Source organism: Prionailurus viverrinus, chromosome A1 (assembly GCF_022837055.1).
Source record: "Prionailurus viverrinus isolate Anna chromosome A1, UM_Priviv_1.0, whole genome shotgun sequence".
NCBI lineage: Eukaryota > Metazoa > Chordata > Mammalia > Carnivora > Felidae > Prionailurus > Prionailurus viverrinus.
In genome coordinates this window covers 135,922,894-135,943,675 of record NC_062561.1, presented here as the reverse complement: position 1 = coordinate 135,943,675, position 20,782 = coordinate 135,922,894, and the positions used below count along the sequence as shown (strand labels likewise).

The 20,782-nt window shown below is 42.5% G+C and overlaps 1 long non-coding RNA gene across 1 annotated transcript in view; it reads left to right on the top strand.

Annotated features, from left to right (window-relative positions):
• The first annotated feature begins 5,492 nt into the window (after positions 1-5,492).
• Positions 5,493-20,782, top strand: part of LOC125171054 (uncharacterized) — a 129,537-nt gene continuing 114,247 nt past the window's right edge. Inside the window, exon 1 of the long non-coding RNA XR_007154175.1 lies at positions 5,493-5,591. This is a non-coding gene — a long non-coding RNA (uncharacterized LOC125171054). The remainder of the gene's footprint in view (positions 5,592-20,782) is intronic.

Here is a 20,782-nt window from a genome sequence, read left to right as displayed (position 1 = left end):
TAGTCCTCCCTATGCTGAAATTGGCCAGTGGGAGTTTTTCAATTTGCACCTGGTGTTGGGCAGGAGTTCATGAAAATCCACAGAAAGGAATGTTTCCGAGTTGAATGATGGAAGAGGAAAAAAAAAAAGTTGAACGGTAGTCCTTTGGAATCATGAAAAGCCCTGATTGAATTTGTGAAACAGAGACTTAAATCTTTGCCGAGGAGAACGCTTCTCGGCTGGCCTCTGAGGTTTGCCCAGCACTAACACATGCAGTGGGGCGTCCGCTGTCCCCGCTGCAGTGAGGCTTTGGAAGGCGAGCGGAGTCGCTCACAGCCACCCGGGGGAGCCAGAAGGGCTGTGCTTTTCTGACCAGGAGTCTTTTTCGTCTTCTCTTTCCAGGGCAGAAGGCTTTTCCCAGCCCACTGAGCATTTAAAATTCATACTCAGTGACAGCCCTTTCTTGATTAAGCAGAAGATTTTTGGTATTTTTCTAAACCCACTTCTTCTGTCCAAAAGGACCAGAGTCTTTTTGTAACACACACATTTTATTTCATCTAGAAATTATCTCTCTGTAGTACAAAAATAAGAAATGCTCATTACACAAATTTCACAGGCCACTAAAGAGACTAACAAAGAGACTTAAAGTCACCCTTAATGTTGCTTTAGCATTGACCACCATCAAAGGATCACGGGGTGCTCTTCCAGCCTTCCTTTTCTAAGCATTTAGCAATATACAAGAAACCCGTTTTATAAACTATAGAAGAAAACCCAAATGTATATTTTAGAACTTGAAACTACAATAACTGAAGTTAAAATTACCAAAGACGCAGCGTGGCTTTGCTGAAATGACACCTCAGTATTTCTATTTTACTTGACTTTTCAGAGCATTTGAAATTGTTGACCAAATGTCTCTTTGAGCTCTTGCTGTTTTTTGTCAGTTTCCCCCTCCTGCAGCCCTTATCCTGCTCAGTCCCTAGAAATCACTGCTCCCGAAGCTTTCCGTTACAGGACTTGAGGTCTCTATGCCCAAGATTTCCAGATTTGTGTTCTATGTCATCACGAGACATGCGTCTTCAACCTAATACGGAAATGTGAAAATGGAGTTAAGCCGTGAATCCTGTACACTTGAAGGAATAAACTTCCTCCCTGAGAAGTACAAATGATCTGAATGGTTTCATTCTTGGCACATTGCTGGTTTTGAGAAGTTGAGGAAACATTCAAATGACTTGTCTGAAAAATATTAAGCAGGCCACGTGTTAGGAACCTTTGGAGTAAAGTGATGGGAACCGGGGTGAGTTGGAGGGGAGTGATTCACGCAGAACGATGTGGATGCTAAGGCTGTGTCCACACTAATGAGGGGGAAGGACGGCACACTGTTAGCCCACGTAATGTGGAAAATCTTTACCGTGTTTTGCTTAAATGCCCTGTAATATTTTACGGAAAGAGCTGTTCCAATGTTGGTAACTCCTGGTCTCCTCATCAGAGGAGCTGCGGGCTCTGTCAGTCATCATTTCACTTGACATTAAGATGCTCATTTGCTCCCAGCTTGACTTATCTCCACTCTATCTTATTTCTTTGTGGTCCTGCTTCAATGTGCTTGAATTTGTCAATGTGCCAGGTTCAGGCTGTGGTCAGAGTTAAGATAATTTTGTTAAGCCTGATGGAAGCAAAGACTTCAGAAATGGACATTAGACTTCGGGTACCTTTATGAAAAAATGAGAATCTTGGGCATAGATAATAGTGATAATGAAGAAGTTTGTTTTCTGATTATGCACCATGCATTGGATCAGATGCTTTATAAGCCTTATCTCATTTATTTCTCCAACATGCTTAGGAGGTAACTACAATTCTTATTCCCAGACTGCAGATGTGTAGACAAGGCTCAGAGAGGTGAAGTTACTTGCCCATGATCACCCAGCACATAAGTTGCAGGGCCTTGACTTGAGCCTAGGCTATTCTACTTTCGAATCTTAACGGCTACATGTTGCTGCCTCCCTTGTGGTCCTGGAACATTTCTCATGAATCGAACCCAGTAATGGCATTTCAGGCTAGTGGGGGCTCTCAACCCTGGTTGCATATTGACTCACGGGGACCTTTTGAAAAATGCTAATCCCAAACCCAGCCCCCAGACAGTCTGATTTCATTGGATTTGGGTCCAGTACTGGTATCTTAAGTTAGGTCCAGGCCAGTGTTTGGTTTTTTAAAAAAGTGATTCCAAAGCTCAGGCAAGCTCTGGGTTGGAGACATATTTTCCTCTGGGAAATGGATGCATAAACTCTGGGAGTTCAATTTCTTCCCCTCAGTCTCTCCACCTTGTTTCGAATGCCCAGCCTTCTCTCCCATAGACGTGCCCGTTTGAAGAATCTGTACACGTTCCCAAGTTTTCTGATCACTCCCCTGAGCACTCCCTAAGAAATTCTGTATTCAGTTTGGCCCAGATATTGGTGTGGAGGATGCCTTATAGTTAGATTTTGATCAACTTTTGTGTGCCACATCTTCCCACCCAGTTAATTTGTATAGTCCTTAAGGGCAAAGCTATATCTTCTCCAACTTCTGTTTCCCTGAAGATACCTTGCATAGTGCTATGTGTGCAGGTGTATGAAAAATGCCGGCTGACTTAGTGACAAAACTACTATGGGGTTTCAAACCTATGAGAGAGTATGCAAGGAACAAAGAAGAAAAACAAATCCGGTATTGGCAGTCTTCTAGAATAATTGTACTTTGGGCATTCAGTAAGTATTGAGCATTTCTTGTGTGGCAATCCTATTCTAGTGAGAGACCTAGAATTATCATATCACATATATAAACTCATAAACGAGTCTTCTCAGATTGTATCGTTATCTTTCTTGATGGGCGTAATAAGATTTTTGAAAACTACAATTCGCAGTCATATGAGGATGCAAATGACATATATGTGGGCTGTTGTAATTATTTCATGTATGTGGATGGAAGGCTTTAAGGAAATTCTGCTAGTGACCTCTAGGGTAGGGAAAGCATCAGTGTACTGGGTTTTCTTTATTCAAACAAAGCATGTCTCCACACAGTGTTCAAAGGCCTGAGGAACACATTATCATTCACTATGGGTTCTTTCTTTCTTTTTTCTTTTAAGTTTATTTATTTATTTTTGAGAAAGAGGGAGAGGGAAAGAATCCCAAGCAGGCTCCGTGCTGTCAGCTCAGAGCCTGAGGCGGGTCTCAAGCTTAAGAACCATGAGATCGTGACCTGAGTGGAAATCAAGAGTCAGAGGCTTAACCGACCAGGAGCCACCAGGAGCTCCACTATGGGTTTTCTCTCACTGTGCCAAAAGGTGGGAAAAGGCATATCCCTGGCAAAATGTTTATCTCCTGTTACTCTGGTGGTAAGTTGGCAGTGGTGAAGTTGTGGCTACTTGAGCCATTTATAACATCAGTTGACTACAGAGCTCGGCTTTGTGTTTCACTGCGTCAATATGAAACCTCAAAGTAGCAGGAACAGTTATGAAAGACCCTTGGTGTATTAGTTATCTATTGCTTTACAACAAATTACTACCAATTTAGCAGCTTGAAATGAAACGCATTTATTCCCTCACAGGTTCTATGAGTCAGGAGTCTGGGCATAACTTAGCAGGGTGCCCTGCTCAGGGTCTCAGAAGACTGTCCTCAGGGGGTCTGCTGGACTGGGTTCTCATTTGGAGGCTTAACTGAGCAAGAATCTGTTTCTCATCTCACTCATATTTTGGGGAGAATTAATTTCCTTGCATTCGTAAGACTGAGGCCTCAAGGCTTGTTGGCACCTGTCAGCTGGAAGCTACCCTAGAGGCTGCCCTTAGCCCCTTGCCGTGTGGACCGATCTGCCAGCAAGGCAGTCTTCCATAATACAACACAATCATTGACATGATAACCTATCACTTTTGCTATATTTTGTTGGGTTAGCAGCAAGTTCTAGGTCGTACCCATGCACAAGAGGAAGAGATTACACAGGGTCGGCACCCCAGGAATATAGAACTAAGAATCGTGGGGCCATCTTTAGAGTCTGTTCGCCGTACTTGGTTTTATTTAAAAACAAAACAAAACAAAATACTTGTGTTTGGAAGTTATAACTAATGTAATCACTTTCAGTGGTTGCTGATAAGCAGACATCTTAAACATTTTCCTTTTGTAAATTTAAACCTTGCTGTCCATGGGTCTATTCTGGGGGTAGAAGGGGAGGTAAATCTTTTAAAACTCGTTGGTAGGGGTGCCTGGGTGACTCAGTCGCTTAAGTGTCTGACTTCGGCTCAGGTCATAATCTTGTGGTTTGTGGGTTCGAGCCCCACACTGGGCTCTGTGCTGGCAGCCTGGAGCCTGGAGCCTGCTTCAGATTCTGTGTCTCTCTCCCTCTCTGCGTCTCCCCTGCTCACACTTTGTCTCTCTCTCTCTCTCAAATAAATAAACATTAAAAAAAAACCTGGGGGCGCCTGGGTGGCGCAGTCGGTTAAGCGTTCGACTTCAGCCAGGTCACGATCTCGCGGTCTGTGAGTTCGAGCCCCGCGTCGGGCTCTGGGCTGACGGCTCAGAGCCTGGAGCCTGTTTCCGATACTGTGTCTGCCTCTCTCTCTGCCCCTCCCCCGTTCATGCTCTGTCTCTCTCTGTCCCAAAAATAAATAAACGTTGAAAAAAAAAAAAAAAACCTGGTTTGTAAACTGACAAAGGTCTGCAGTGTTAATGATTTTTATGACAGTCCAAGGCGACCTCCTATCTTTTTGAGGTAAGACCACTTCATCCTGTTCTATAAAATAGGCAGCCAAAATAAATTGACTGAATTTTTCAACCTGCCTTTCTAGGAGACAAGCCTTCCCTGGAATATTTGCCGAGTGAACGTCCTCTGTGCAGACTCACATGATGCTTTGTCATCTTTGGGAGAAGAGCCAATATTATAAAAAGTTGCTGGGGAAAAAAATGGATCACGGCAGAATAACCAGGGCATTTAACCAGCCTGAGTTTGGTATGCTTGATGTGCATACCCTTTTAGGAAAGGTTTGCCTTTTATTGTCACTCTTTGCCTAGCCAGTATTTTAGTGGTTCCTTTTGCTTCTGAAATTGGAGCCCTGAAGATACCAGATCCCTAGGGTGGTGTCGTCAGGTCAGAAGCAGTCACCAAGGAGTGGCTTGGAGGGAGTACCGAGAATCCCCATTACTGTGATATTTCCTTCCCACCATTCTCCCCTCCCTGTCACCCCTGTCTTTTCCTTGATATAGACAGTTGGTGTTTTCTTAGTCTTTTGTAAAGTGCCGTGAAAACTAAGCTCGGGGATTAGACACCTCCCTTACACCCTTCATCCTGATTGCTACCCCCAGACCTCTCTCATTGAGATGTTCTGGGGCTTCTCCCATTTCATGTTGATATCAGAAGAGAGATTTGGAAACATGTGTATCTTTTTTTGACCCTTCCCTGAGAATTCAAAGGGGAAAAAGTCACTTTAAATATTGTCTGAAACACAGATGTGAGCCAGCTTCTTCCCAGCCCCAGACAACGGTTTTGTTTCTTCTCTAGGAGGTGGTGGTTGCTGGCCTCTGTGGGTTTCCCGGGTCAAAGAAACAGAATTTAGAACCTGGAAGTGTTGATCAAGACGAACACCGCAACTTTGATCAGTTAAGTATGAATAAATCAGAAATGTATGCTTTAAATTCCCTTCAAAATACATACATACTTAGAGGTTAAGGGGAGAAAGCGTTTGGCAGAATACATCTCAGAAGTTGCCAGCCATATAATGCTTGAAAAATCGCCAGTTTCGCTTTGCCAAACCTAAAAGCAGCCAGGTTTGCTCATCTCTACATTAAAGGAACATTAAGGTCTTTATCTATTGACCTGAACCTAATAAAGAAGGGGAATTTTAGAGCTGAGACTAATGTTTTTTTTTTTTTTTTAAATCACCTCCTACTGCCTAATTATTGTTGAGATCTCTGTGCGATGTTGCATATCTAATCCATGATACTCAATAATACCCAAGTGTGGAGCTGGCAAATAAGTCAAGGATGGTTATAAAGAGGGCAGGGACCAATTAGCCTCATTAGGTCGAGCAAGCCTCAGAACAAGTGATAGCCTCTGACTGCAGTAAGGAAAAATTAGATGAAATGTTAGAAAAGATGGCATTACATAACAGGCAAAGCCACAGCTGCATCAGGATATAAAATCACTTAAAATTTTTTTTTTATGTTTATTTATTTTATTTTATTTTTTATTGAGAGACACAGAGCACGAGTGGGGGAGGGGCAGAGAGAGAGGGACACAGAATCCGAAGCAGGCTCCAGGCGCTGAGCTGTCAGTACAAAGCCTGATGCAGGGCTCGAACTTGTGAATGAAGAGATCATGACCCAAGCCAAAGTTGGAAGCTTAACCGACTGAGCCACCCAGGTGCCTATGTTTGTTTGTTTTCGAGAGAGAGAGAGTGACAGGGAGAGAGAGAGGTAGGGAGAGTCAGAGCATGAGCAGGGGAGGGGCACAGGGAGAGGGAGACACAGAATCCGAAGTAGGCTTGAGGCTCTGAGCTGTCAGCACAGAGCCCGATGTGGGACTTGAACTCATGAACTGTGAGATCATGACCTGGCTGAAGTTGGATGCTTAACCAACTGAGCCACCCAGGTGAGCCTATAAAATCACTTTCTAAAGAGCCCAAAGTAGAAAGCATACAATAGACACATTCTTGAAATTCTAAGAAACAAGTGTTCAAATAATAGTGTGATTACTATTTGTTAGATTATTATTGCTGCTATTATTAGGTACCTAGCATGCACTTACCGAGCACATTCTGTGCTAAGCCCTTTGCATATACTGTTGATAAACCTAACAGCACAAGTGACAGTTTGTGTGATTTCTTTTGTAAAAATCCTGGTGAGAATCTTGCTTGAAGTCATGCTGTTCACCTGAATCTTACGTTTCTATGGAAAGGTATCTCTGGGCAGCCAGAATGCCTGAGACGTAGAGGTTCTTGCAGATTTCCAACCCTTCAAACATCCGGTCTTGCCCAGTCTGCTCCAAAGTGATTATTTGTAACATATGTTAGAACCGGTTTAACAACTGTGAGGGATAGGTGCCCTCCTCCATGATCACGTTTACTGAGAAGGTGCAAATAGTATTTCTTAGAGTTAATGGACCAGGTGGTGTTTTGGATATACCTAACTGGCCAAATCTATAGTGATTATGGATATGCGAGATAATATTTACTGAGAGCTTATCATGTACCAGATAATGTTGTGATAGTTCCTATATATAGTAATTCATTTTATTTATTTATTTATTTATTTATTTATTTATTTATTTATTTATTTATTTTGAGAGAGAGGGAGAATATGAGCATAGAGAGAGAAGGAGAGAGAATCCCAAGCAGGCTCTGTACCATTGCAGAGTCTGACATGAGGCTCAGACTCATGACTGTGAAATCATGACCTGAGCCGAAATCAAGAGTCAGAAGCTTAACTGGCAAGCCACCCAGGGGCCCCTATACTAACTCATTTAGTCTTTTTTTTTTCCATTTAATCTTTATAATAACTTTATGCTATAGTTTTTAGTCATGGGTAACTAGTACTTTGAGACAGTATTAGAATTGAGTAACTGCTATAACAAACATCCTCAAATGTTAGTAGTTCGTACAATAGAAGATTTATTTTTTCTTTACATCACTGTCAATAACATGATTGGCAAGCAGATTTTCACACCATGGTTTGGGGAGGCAGCACCTGCTTGAGGGGTCTCAGAATCTTTTCCTGGATCTTCTGCAACTGGCAGGCAAGCCATGAGAGGAGAGAAAGAGCATAGAGGATCTTGTGGGAGGCTTTAGGGGCCAGCTCAATAGTGTCATTTCCACCTCTGCCCACATTACAATAGTCAGAACTGGTCACAGGGCCGCATGTAGATGAAAGAAAGAGAATGGGAAATGTGGTTTTCCTGTGTTCCCAGGAGGGAAAAGAAACAGTGTGATAGATGCATAATGATAGATGTGTCACAGAGAGGTGCTATTATTATCCCCGCTTTATAGCTAAGGGGATTAAGGCATTGGAAGATTCGACCCCCAAGATCGTGTAGTTCAGTACCCAATATCAGAGTCAATAAGTAGGATGGTGATTCACAAACAAGTAGCCTTATTTCTGAGCCCATGCTTGTAATTACAACTCTCTACTGCCTCTCAATTATCGCAGCGTCAGAAACATTATTCTCAAGGCTTTGCTATTTGCTTTGATGATTTTACCCCAGATCCAGCTTAGATGATTATTTATACATTTTTATGATTGGGTAAGTGTGCTATTTACAGAGTACCAGTCACAGATTATAATAAAAATCGGTTAGACAAACAAAACAGAACTCTAAACTCTGTAGGAACATTTTACATCAACTTTTCACCCACACCTCCTACTTTCTTTCCCTAACTCAGACCCACCCACTTATTAGCCACAAGTACCACCACTACCAAGAAGAAGGAGAAAAAAGAAGGAAGGAAGGAAGGAAGGAAGGAAGGAAGGAAGGAAGGAAAGAAAGAAAGAAAGAAAGAAAGAAAGAAAGGTCCCGATAAAGCTTTCACAGTATTTGAGAAGGTCAAAGGGAGTTTAGTGAGTTAATATCTGCTGCCACCTGAAATTAACCAGACATTTGGCTCTTTTCCCAAAATGGATGGTTAAAAATATCAGACCATGAGCTCTGAATGAGTTTTGCCCAACTTTCAGCTTTGTGCTCAATAGCAGGCCACTCCATGATTTTTCTTACCCACCACTGCTATTTCTCATGTGTCCAAAAACATCTGAAACCATCTCACTGAGCCTCCTCCGCAGAGCCTTGCCCTGAAGTCTTAGAGACAACCTCAGACTGGCCTGGTCAGACCCTTGGAAAGCTTCAGAATCCTGCCTGTCAGATGTGTACATGTCAAGACTCCACCTGTTCTGGCAGGAAACCAATTTTCTTTTCTATTTCTTCCTCCTTTGGGAAATGTGCCTGTTTCTGGCATCTGTCCCCGTGTATCCTGCTTCACACACTGAGACAAAGAAGTCATTTCATTTCTCAAGCCGTCTTTCCACTTAAAAAAAAAAAAAAAAAGCTTCTTCTGTTCTCTCCTAACAGTCCTCTTGACTCCTTCATCGTCCTCTACTTTATGTATTTAAAACTCTTGTTTCCTCGTCTAATATTCTTGCTCCATTTTCTCTTGAAGTTCCCTTCTTTGTTTTTGTTTGGAGTCTTCATCTTTTTCAAAATCACCTTTGATTATATGAAAGAACCTCTCTTAAATAATCTAAGGGGTTTTCGTATGCATCACCCACCGATCTTAATGGTTTTCGTTACTGTTCTGGAACATTTTGTCGTTGATCTTGAGACAAGTTTGACTATTTGTTTTTCTTTCTTCCTAATAGTGCCTATACTAACGTAGGCACGTATGGGTGAGAAAACATGACGGTATTGAAATATGGGCTTCCACTACTGATCTGTACTTTAAGATACATGATTTCCTGTTTTTTTTTTTTTTTTTGTTTTTTTTTTTAAGAGAACATTGGACTTTCTCTTTTTTCCAAATTCCTGCCACCTCTGTTGTTTCAAACATGATTTCCTTGGGGTGTGAAAAGAAACGAGTTCCAGGGAGGCTGGTGTAGGCAGGTCAGATGGATTCTCGTCTTCCTACAGAATCATCCTGTGATCTTGGTAAAGTGAAACTGCAGGACAAAAGCGTATTTAAAGAAAGATATTATGGGACCGGAAGCTTAGAGAATTTAACTTTACTTCTGTGACTCAGATGCCTCCCATTTTAAGAATGTCTTCTGAACGCTGTGTACTTTGGTCTTGCCTTTTCGTAAAAAGGAAACCAATAAAAATATAGCACTTACCATGTAGGCCTCTAACCAACTTCCAATAAATGTCTCATTAAAATCCTTTTCAAAAAAATGTTGTGGGTGAAAAAATTAATGAACTGCACCAGGAAGATGAAGTACATTTCCTAGGAACTGGTATTTTGTGAACATTCTCTACCCTCCTCCTTCTGTCTTCTGCCAAATTTTTGCCAGTTTTTCTCTTCCACCGAGCAACACTTGGGTTTGCCAGATGTGTTTCAAAGGGCATGAGAATGTTAGTGAAAGACACGAGAAAGCAAGGCGTAATGAAATACGTGGTACATGCTCTTGGACATGGTATGGATTTCCTTGTCATCACCCCTCTGTCTTCTCTGAGACACAGTGTCACCGTCACTAATTCTGCGAATTGTTAAGGCAGAACCCATGGGCTCAAATCCTGGCTCCGTTGCTGATTAGTTCTGTGATTTTCAGCAAGATCAATAATCTCAATAAGCCTTAGTGTCTTCATAAGCAAAGTCCTCTTTGGGAGCTGTAAGGACACATGAAGAAAAGCAAGAGAAAACACTTAACACAGCACTTGGTATATTCTTAACAGGCAGCAAGTGGCTCTCCCATAAGCTCAATGGAGAATATTATTAAAATATTAAACTAGTCTCTCTTCCTCCTCCCTTTAGATATTAATTCCTAACAAATCCTGTGTCCTTAAATTCCTTTGGCCTTTACAGTTGATTGCCATGGGGAAAGAGAGGGTGGGTAGACACTTAAAATACGTACTTAAAATTTTTTTAAGTGTGTATATATTTTTGAGAGAGAGGGAGACAGAGTACAGGTGGGGGGATGGGCAGAGAGAGAGGGAGACACAGAATCCAAAGCAGGCTCCAGGCTCTCAGCTGTCAGCGCAGAGCCCAATGCAGGGCTCGAACCCACGAACTGTGAGATCATGACCTGAGCTGAGGTCCGATGCTTAACTGACTGAGTCACACAGGCACTCCTGGGTAGACACTTAAACTCAGAGGTTATCATTTCCCTCTAAGTTGAAAAGCTAATGTTTTGAGTCAATAGTGTGACAATAACCTTGAAAGCCAAGCATTTAAGGGTGGGGTGGGGGAAGAGCCTTCTACTTTGTAAAGCTTCCCTTTACTTATCTAGAGTCAAGTCTGGTAAATTTGGACTCCAGAGCTTTATTTATAAGACCTAGAAAAAAAGAAGAAGAAAGATATGATGTAAGAATAAATTTCATCTGACTGAAAGGCAAAGTAAGAAAGCCCTTCATGTTCCAGTGAGAGGAGTCCAGGGAGGGAGAGGAAGGAGAGGAAAGATTCCAGAATTGAGGGATAAAACCTCACCATCAAGATCAAAATTCCAAGTGGAAGAAGGCTTGAGAAACTCTCACAGCAGGCTGATACAACCTAAACATCTCAAGACAAATGTTAGTTAGTTCAAAATCACTTCAAGGGGGAGCTCCCTGTTTTGAGCCTAGCATGGGAACAGCATGGCGCCACCTGCATGGTTCAGAAAGCCTGGAGGTGGCCTTCTTGGTCCACATGGAACTGAAGAACCTTCATGTGTCTCAGTAGAAGAATCAGGAAGTCCTGTAGACCCCTGAGCCACAGAGGGACAGGGAATAAGGAGGTTGTTTTATGGTGCCGGGTCCTCCTGTCAGGAGGCTATGGCAGAAATCACAACTTCTACTTCAAGTGATAGGTGCAAATGAGGTAAGCTGGGTCACACTAGAGACAAGAATGGGCAACAGAGACAAGATCCAAACAGTCCCATCATGTCAGGCCTAGAACATCCAAGGAACAACAAAGACTCAGTAACCTTGGAGTAGCAACATTAACTTTTCTCTGCTGCCTGTGGAGAAAAAAGCCCTTTCGATTAAGAGAAGATCTGAGAGAAGAAAAAAATAAAGAATCTATGTTGACTTCTGCATGCCTGAATATAATTCACAAATTTGTGACCCTTCTATGAAAGTAATTGAGAATTGGCCTCGTATTGAAGCTGACTTTCAGTTTGTGTGTGTGTGTGTTGTGTTTGTTGGGAGCAGGTGGGGGCTGGGTTGGTTAGTATAGGACGTCTCACTGCTCCACAGAGATGTGAACCAAGAAACGTATCTTCTGGAAAATAAATTTTGGAGCTCCACAGAATAAAGGTGGTACTCTGCCTCAGTAACGAGTTGTTTTTTTTCATATGAAAGTGGGCCACCCAAGGGTATCCACCAAAACACACATACCTATAGCCATGCCATGCCAGCCACTTAGCTATAGGAGGAGTCCTAAACAAAATTTATGAGTCCTAATCAGATATATCTCACTACTTACTGCCTGAAGCACTCCCTGTTTGGCGCTGAAGTGATTCGACTAAAAATATACCTACCAATCAACACCTCCCTGTTGTTTCTAGCTACATGGACGCTAAGGGCAGAAAAAGTCTCCAAATATGCTTCAAAGAGCCCACAGCTCCTCAGGACACTAGTTCACACGAGTGTTGTGAAAAGCAGAATAGATGTGTAGCACAGTTAACCAATAGTGTCAACAGACTCAAGGTGTTAACATGTGAAATGAGGTTGTTATTTTGATGACAGTGATTATATCAACTGTTCCTCCTTACAGTCATGAGGTACTTTTAGATCATGGACACTAAAATTACCAACCGGTAATTTGGAGATCAAATTAACAGCAACCCATTCAAAATAAATTGGCTCGTTTTGGCTCAGTGGCATTAGGCAACAGAAGGAATGTGAAGTTCTCAAACTGGTTTGTACCACATCTTTGTAGCTCGAGCTTGATGAAGTTCTGGACAGATGGTTCTTTCAGGCATTGCTCAACTAGGAGGTCATTTCTGCTGTTGTCAGAATGGAAATCCCAAAAACACATATTTGAGAGTCCACAGACTGTCTTCATAGTATATTTCAGTAACTTCAAAAGCTTCACTGCTGGAAAATTCTTTATTTTGTCACCCAAGTCCTCCTGCTTCCTGAGGAATCACTATGTTTCTGAATATCCGTCAATCTTATTCCAAGTCTCCATATTGGATACCAGAAATCCTGTCTCCTCCTCAAGTATTTCTGAGCATCTCTAGATGGCTTACATTCCTGGTGGTTGCTTATTGTATCAGTTAGGAATTGGGCCCAGCTGCATGTAACCAAAATTTTACTGCTGTGGTTTAACCAAGTGGAAAGAGGGGTGTTGTTCTCACACATTAAAAGTCTGGAAGTGAGCCATCCCAAGGGCTCTGTAAGCTCTTAAGTGTTCCAGTCTCCTTCAATATTTCTTTCCTCTATCTGTGACGTAGGGTTTTTGTCTCATGGTTGTTGCCTCATGGTCACAAGACGGCTGCCTCTTTTCCATACTCAGTGTCTTTGCTCTCAGCAGAAAGAAGGAATGTCTGAGGGGCTCAAAGGATTAAAAAAAGGACTAAGAGATGACATCTGAGGCAGCAAAACAAAACTTTCCCAGAAATCTCTAGCAGGCCTTTAATTATGTCTGAACGGCCTGAAATGAATTTCCATGTCTTTGCTATAGTCTGGAAAAGCAAAGATTTTAGAGAGACACATTCCTACCTGAAACAAAATATGAATATGGTTGGTAAGGAAATGGGGGAGCATGGCCTGAGCACACTCCCCACAAGCCACCACTCCTGGCTTCTCTACACTGGCCATGTCTGGCCATTTCATAGCTACTGGGCAGAACCCTGACACTGTGTACCAGATACACATACCTTGGTAGTGGCCTTGCATCCATCTGAGGAAGTAGCCTCCTCAACATTTCTTCATGATCATCCAGCTTGATGCCATATTGCTGAGACCACTTTATTTCCTTATTCTTTCAGTTAACACATACTTTCGTGGAACTTCTGTACGCCAGAGACTGTTGCAAACATAGAAGTTATGGAAGGAACCAAGATCTCAAGGCCCCTATCCTCATGGAACTTAAATCACGAGGAATACTGGCTTTCAGCTCAGAGTTGTCCCATCTCTGGGCACCTTTGTTTAGGGTATAACCTGCACCACTGTGCGTGACAACCCTGATAATTCCCCAGGAATCCAGGTTTCTGTCTGTCCATTTCTAGAAGAAGTCAGGAAAAAAAAAAAACGGGCAACAAACATTATTTTTGCCAAAATAATGAGCCTGCTACCTATTCCAAGTCTCTTATATTATTAAACAGAATATGTGCCCTCTCTGTCTGAAGCACCTGCCTTTAAGTCACTCCATTTGTTCATAGCTTGCTCAAGAAGAATGTTTTCACCTTTTTAGCTGCACGAGAGATTTTATTAAATGCCAATTCCAGTTTCCACCTTGATAGCAACCAAGAGTTAAAAAAATTTTGGATCCAGTGTTGGAACATCTCATCAAACTTAAATCTAATGGAAATTCCTCAGGGAGCAATTCATGCCCATTGACAGTTAGTGGCCTAATTTCCCCAGCACATTTTAATTGATAGTCTGTGTGCATTCTGAAGCTCCTTCATAAAATTCAGATTCGGTGTTTATGCGAATCTGGTCGATCTGCTGCTTTTAACTTCTTTGTTTAGGGGAAAGGGATGGTAAAATCTCTGTTCTGACAAGATCTTTTCCTCTTTCCTGGTTGACTCAGAATCCCATACATAAAGAGACCACGACAATGCCAGAGTCCTATGTAAAGGTATTCAAAGTGGAATGGGATCCTTGAGGAGTTTGAAGATTCCGTACGTAGGTGCTTAAGGCTAATGCGGTTGAGTTTATGACTTTATAACTTTCCTAACAAACTCCTTAACCAAACTGTCTCTTCTCTAGCTACTGGGTTCTGTTTTGAGGTCTCTGTTCCAACTAAGCATGGGCTTTTCCTTGCCTCACCCTCACACCTTCCCTGAAGAGTTTCTCCTCGATCTCTGTCAAGCCATGTCCTTTAAACTACGTTGCTTCAAATCATACTTCTTAAACTCACCATGTATAACCCTGCCCTACCTGTCCTCACTCTGTCCTGCCTGACTCCCTCAACACTTGTATATAGCTATGTCTAGCTATCCATCCCTGTACCGCTGTGCTCATGCCTGTTCTGGTTCTACATCAAATGATCAAACTCATAAAATGGACGTCAGTGTCTTCTATGCCCTCAGGAGCTCCCCACTATATACTGTGTTGAGCCATACCCGATATACTATCCTTGCCCAGAATACACCCTCTCTACATGGGGCCACTGCAGGTTTAAGATGCAAATTTTCTCTTTGGCATGCTCGATTTTCTAGGCAATTTATATTTGAGACTGCAAGTTAGTGCGTGGGTAACTGGTTCCAGTCTTCTCTGGGCGGTGACAGAATCGTGGGGAGGTCATCTGTGTTTCCTCCATCTGCTGAGGCTTCTCTGTGCTTAAGCAGGTGCAATACCCCAGTTCAGGCTTTATGTTTCCAAGCAGCCTTTGACTAAATCGCTCCCCTTTGGGAGTCCACTGATTCTGGGTCCTCAGAGGAGTAGGTGTAAGGATAGGTACAGTTCCATGCACATGCTAATGAAGAATGCAGAACCTGAGCTTCAGTTTCCTTTCCAATAAAATGAGAGATTACATATTTATCATAAATTCGATGTAAGGATTAGGTGAGAAAATGTATAGTCAGATCCTTTGTACATTACAGGTGCTCAGCATATATTAATTCTCTCCTACATCCCTGTCACATTGTCATGTTGAGATATCCACTGTTCAGTAGCACAAAATCTCATTCCCCCGCCACCATCCCCATCCCATTATTGTGAAACCCTGCAGGGAAAATCACATCCTTCTTGTTTTTACATAAGGAAGAATTGGATGATAGAAAGAACATTAGGAATGATGAAACCATAATCTTGTTCATGGACTTGCTGTTCAAATGACTTTGGGCTAGTTTACTTGTCAGTAAAACAAAAGGTTTGTTCTGGAACATTGCTAAGATCCATGTGTCTAACCCAAATCCCCTAAAAAACTCAGGGATGGGTACCCAGTAGACCTGATTCTCAAGACTTTTGTTTTTAATTTTATTTAAATTCCGCTTAGTTAATATACAGTGTCATATTAGTTTCAGGTGTACAATACAGTGATTCAGCACTTCCATACATCACCCAGTATCATCACAAGTGCCCTCCTTAGTCCCCATTGCCTGTTTAATCCCTTTCCCTACCCACCTCCCCTCTGGTAACCATCAGTTTGTTCTCTATAGGTATGAGCCTGTTTCTTGGTTTGCCTCTGTCTCTCTCTCTTTTTTCCCTTTGTTTGTTTGTTTGTCTGTTTTATTTCTTAAATTCCACATGCTCAAGACTTTTCGTAGGCAAATGGGTGAGTGTCCAATGTCTTGATGGCATGGTGACCATGCTGGGCCTTCCTACCCAATGGTCTCATAGAAGTCTGAAAGGCTCAAGAATGTTATCATACTGAAGTACCTCAGGCCCACAGAGGGAAAGTGTCTCTTCAGTCTCAAGCCCAATCCCAGGCCAAATTCTCTGAACCAACCAAACAAGTCACCCAAATGCACACCCTCCCCTAAACTCCGTCCACTCAACCCAGCCAAGAAGATTGATGTAGGGGTGCCGGTGGGAATGATAAATTGAGAGATAGGAATTTCAATTCAGGTTCTGCAAACAATGGAAGCTAAGGTACACAACGGGTGAGCAAATGTTTGACACCTCTCCACCCACTGACAGTGTCATGAAGTTCAGTATTGATGTTGAGAATGGCTTTGAGATTATCAGGTAAAACATGCTATGTTGAGCTGATTATAAAATTGCCGATTCTACTATTACATTTCTCTGTAACAAGAAAGGTTTTTCCCCACCCCAGGCCTTTGTTTTTTTTTATGGTCATAGAAAACCTGACAAATTTGCATTACAACCAATCAGTGTAGATGGTACCTTTGAGCCTATTTTAAGCAAAACTGGAAAGAAGGTCCTGGTTCTTGATGTGTTCATGGTACCATTGCAAGAATATTTACCATATTTTTTTCTAGTGAGCTAGTTTGGATTTTTCTTTAAGAATACTATGACAAGATCATTCTGATACAACATCATTTTTGTCTCTGAAGACCAGGAACCTGAAACTGATACAAGTTTTCATAATTAGTTGAAATTGGCCAAAGGTCCAGTTGGGGGGAGGAAGGGATTAGAAATTAGTCACCAAAGGGAAATGAATTGTCCAGCTCAAAAGATAAGTTAACCTCCATTTTAGTCCATTCCTCATTTGGAAATCTGGACTAGGAGACAGTATGGTAAAGAGATACAACTCTTCCCAAGATGTAAGCTCTTGGTGATTTTCAATTTTCACCCATTTTGTAGTTTAGGGATTTGCAGAAGGACTTAGAACAGGTGTTATGAAGGCTGTCAACTCAAATGTACCTGGGCATAACTGATATATCCTGCTTCATCAGTTTGGAATATGAAATAACCTCCCATTTCTTTGAATGTTCAATTTATAATAATTCCAATTCCCTGTTTTCACTGAGAAGAGAAGTCTGTTCTTTCTTTCCTGGCCATTGCCCATGAGAAGCCAAGAGCCTCAGTCCACACAGGCCAACACAGTCACTCATGGGAGAAGCTGCCAGCTCTTGCTTTGTCACTACTGAAAACATTAGTCCATCAGTCTAGTGCAGACAAAAGGGCCAGGAGGGGTTGGCAGGGAAGAAGAGTGCTTCTCCCTGGAATGCCTTGTTCCATTCAGGCATGGGGCCCCATGCCATACCAAGCTGGGTTCCAGCAAGATGAGTGTCTGTGATCAGTCTTCTTTTCTCACATACTCAGCCATTTGCCACTGGGCATGGTCATGGTGTGATGGTGACTGAATGTGGAAGAGGCAGTATCAGGGCTGGACCACCTTGCCTCCTGGAAAATCTTGACCCTGTTCTTAAGCTTAAGGCACTCAAATGTACCTGATGGGGCAGTTCCTCTTGGGTCTCACGCCAGTGACTTTTCCTGCTAACTCAGTTCAGTTAAAAAGATTTCAGTATTTGAGAGATGTTCAAATAACTTGGAATATCTGAAATAAAGATTCTGATTCCTGTTTCTTTTCAGCTCTCAAAGATCCCACTATAAATACAGGACTGGTACATAGGACTGACACCTTTGAATGCCATTTCCAAGAGCAGCCAGGCATTCATACTTTGTCAAATCAGAGAATGCCAGGTTTCGACTCTTATGTGAGAACAAAGGGTGACCCCTAGCCTGACATCTGCCAAGCCTCCCAGATAGCTCAGTCCAGAACACAACTGTCTACGCTGAAGTGACTTGATAACTAGAATGAGAAACAGCAACTTCTACATGGCCTTTTCCCAAGAATAATGATAACAACAATAATTTTAAGCTCATCATCATTGGGCCACCAGTAATAAAGATAAATTAATGGTTTGTGAGCACTGACTGAGTACTCTGCATACATCCATGAACACTCAGTGAACAGGGAAGGTAAGAGAGGAAGAGCCCTGAGCCCCCAAGTGTGCAGGCCCTGTGCCAGTCCTGGCATACTTATCACCCTACACAGCTAAGGCTCAGAGAAGTTAAGGAAATGGTCCATGGTCACAGAGCCAGTACGTGGCAGAGCTGGGATTCAGAAACATCTCCTCCTAACTGTAGCGTCTGTGCTCTTAACCACTGTACCCTAGGGCCTCTCTGAGTGAGCAATCGGGCAAGCTGTTGACTAATCAAATAGGCAGAAGTGGAGGACACAGAAGGTAGGGGGTCCATCTAAAACTCTTTCTCATCCTCTCCTCACATCTCTGTTCCATGCCAGGTGTGCCTTGGTGATTAATGCTTCTGACGCTCTGGGTGCGTCCAGATGATATGCTATCTACAGCCCACAAATGGGAAATTTCAAGATGGTGTTCTTTAACAGGCTTGCCACCAAATGCTGTCAGAAAACTAAAATTGTCCAGGCTATTTTGAGACCAAACTCAAAGTTTTCTCCAGCTTCTCCCCAAGTAAATTGATGTTCACGAATCTCAGAGCTGTTCTCTGCCTCACATTTTAGTTGGAGTCATATAGCTAGAATTTGTGCTCATTCAAATTCATGTCCCTCTGTTGACCCCAAGCCTTCTAGAAAGCCCAGTGGGATTACATGGTCTCAGATGGAATCAGGGGCCTGCGTTCATCAGCTTCAAAGTAGAGAGAAGGCAAGAGTTGACTCAGAACATGAACACGGTACCAAGAATAAAATCAGAATTGCCCATTTAATGTTTACACGTTTCCTAGGCTGGGGGTGAGTGTAGCTTGTTTACTTTTGAGTATAAATTACTGAGTTTTCCCACCTTGAGATAGAAACCCAACCTGTGAGACAAAATTTTCTTTCCTTCCCTCTTTTTCTAACAAGTTAGAGATGCCTTGGTGAAATGTGCATTGGTTTTCATTCCAGGTGAGAAAATAGAAGTAAGGCTGAAAATTCTAAGTAACGCATCCAAGGTGCATCTGAGACTAGACTAGACAGGACACTAATATAAATAGTCGCAAGGACTGGAAATTTCAAGCCCCTCCACCAATTGTTGGCAGTTGACGCTTGGCCCTGGGTCCTGGAGCCCTCATGGTCACCGTGCAGCCTGGGAAGTGATAGAGGGTGACACACACAGAGAATCTTTTCCTGGAAATGGGTTTGGAGGAGAGCTTATTATAAACAATAAGCCCTTGTGTATGGGATTGAAAATAAACTCAGACAGTGCATAAGGTTACGGTTATGTGTTGAAAGGCTAAAATCCACCATCTGTCACCTATCCACATGCCCTGACCCAAGCATTTGCCTCTGCCTGGACTCTCATTCCAGGAAATCTGACTAAGCGATCAGGATTTCTTTACACGGAGGCAGTGATTTACGGTAGACGGCCATGGAATTGAGGCTTATTTTTAACAGCAGATAATATTTTGGTTCTTTTTAAGAAAAGAGTCAATGTTGTATTAGGTGGTCACATGATTTTTTATCTGTCTGCTCATTACTGGTTACCCAAATGCTGCAGTCTAACGGGCTCTTCTGAGTCAGCTTTCATTTATTCCCCTCTGTAAGTATATATGATATTATCCAGTACAACGTGTTTGTTGGCTTCAAGCTATATGAGTGGAAAAAAAAAATCACAAGCTCTCAGGCTTTGCCCCTCCCTACAAAAAAACACAATGATTTTCCATGCTTGCTTTTGAGTGCATACTACAGTTATCATTAAGCAGATAATATTTTCTGGGCCAGAAACTCTATATATGGGTCAGGATGTTATCTCTTCCCGTCCCCCATGATGTACATCTCAGCTGAAATGCTTCCTTCCTGTCTTTCTTTCTCTGGTGGCACAGCTACGGTTCTGGAGTTAACTGTGTAATTTCAAGAGGGTATTTTCTGTCAACTCAAAGCACTTAGGAGGACTCAGGGAAAAAGTATTTTGGCACTTACCTAGGCAGGATGATTGTGCTGGTTGCAATAACATTTTGGAAATTAAAAGTGTCTTTAGTCTTGTGATTACATAAATTTCTGCTTGGCAAACGAGGATTGTTCTGGCTTCGTGGGCCTGGGATCTAACGTACCATCTTTTTTAACCTAAATTCTTTTTCTGTGTGAGTCTGCCTTGTTGGTGAAGGCACAACCCAGGAGGTGCCGGCTGGCTGTAATCCCGGTCCTAAAGCCATTGAACAATGCAGGGGTCCAGGGGGGCCTCAAATCTCTTTAGTCATTTTAGGAGATAAGGAGGACTGGGTGGGAACGTCACAGCTTCTCATTCATTTGGCTCATGTTCAGCTACAAGAAGGAGCTCGAGGGCACACAGGGAAAGTGCGGCTACTGTGTTTCCCTGATTCAGTCCCTGAAACAGGAATATTTCATGTATTAAAGGAGTCCCCTTGGCAGCTTAATGCTATAAAAAGTTGGAAATTTTACCCCAAGTGCAGGTTCCCCGCCCTGGGGCTACGGATGGGCTCCTGGCAGGCTGCAGGTTTATAGAGGGTGGAAAATTCACAATTGTGTAGAAAATAGCCTGTGTGAGAGATGTGCCACACAATTGTGTCATCTAGCATAGTGGTTAAGGCTCTGGCCTCTGACAAGTTCAAATACTGGCTG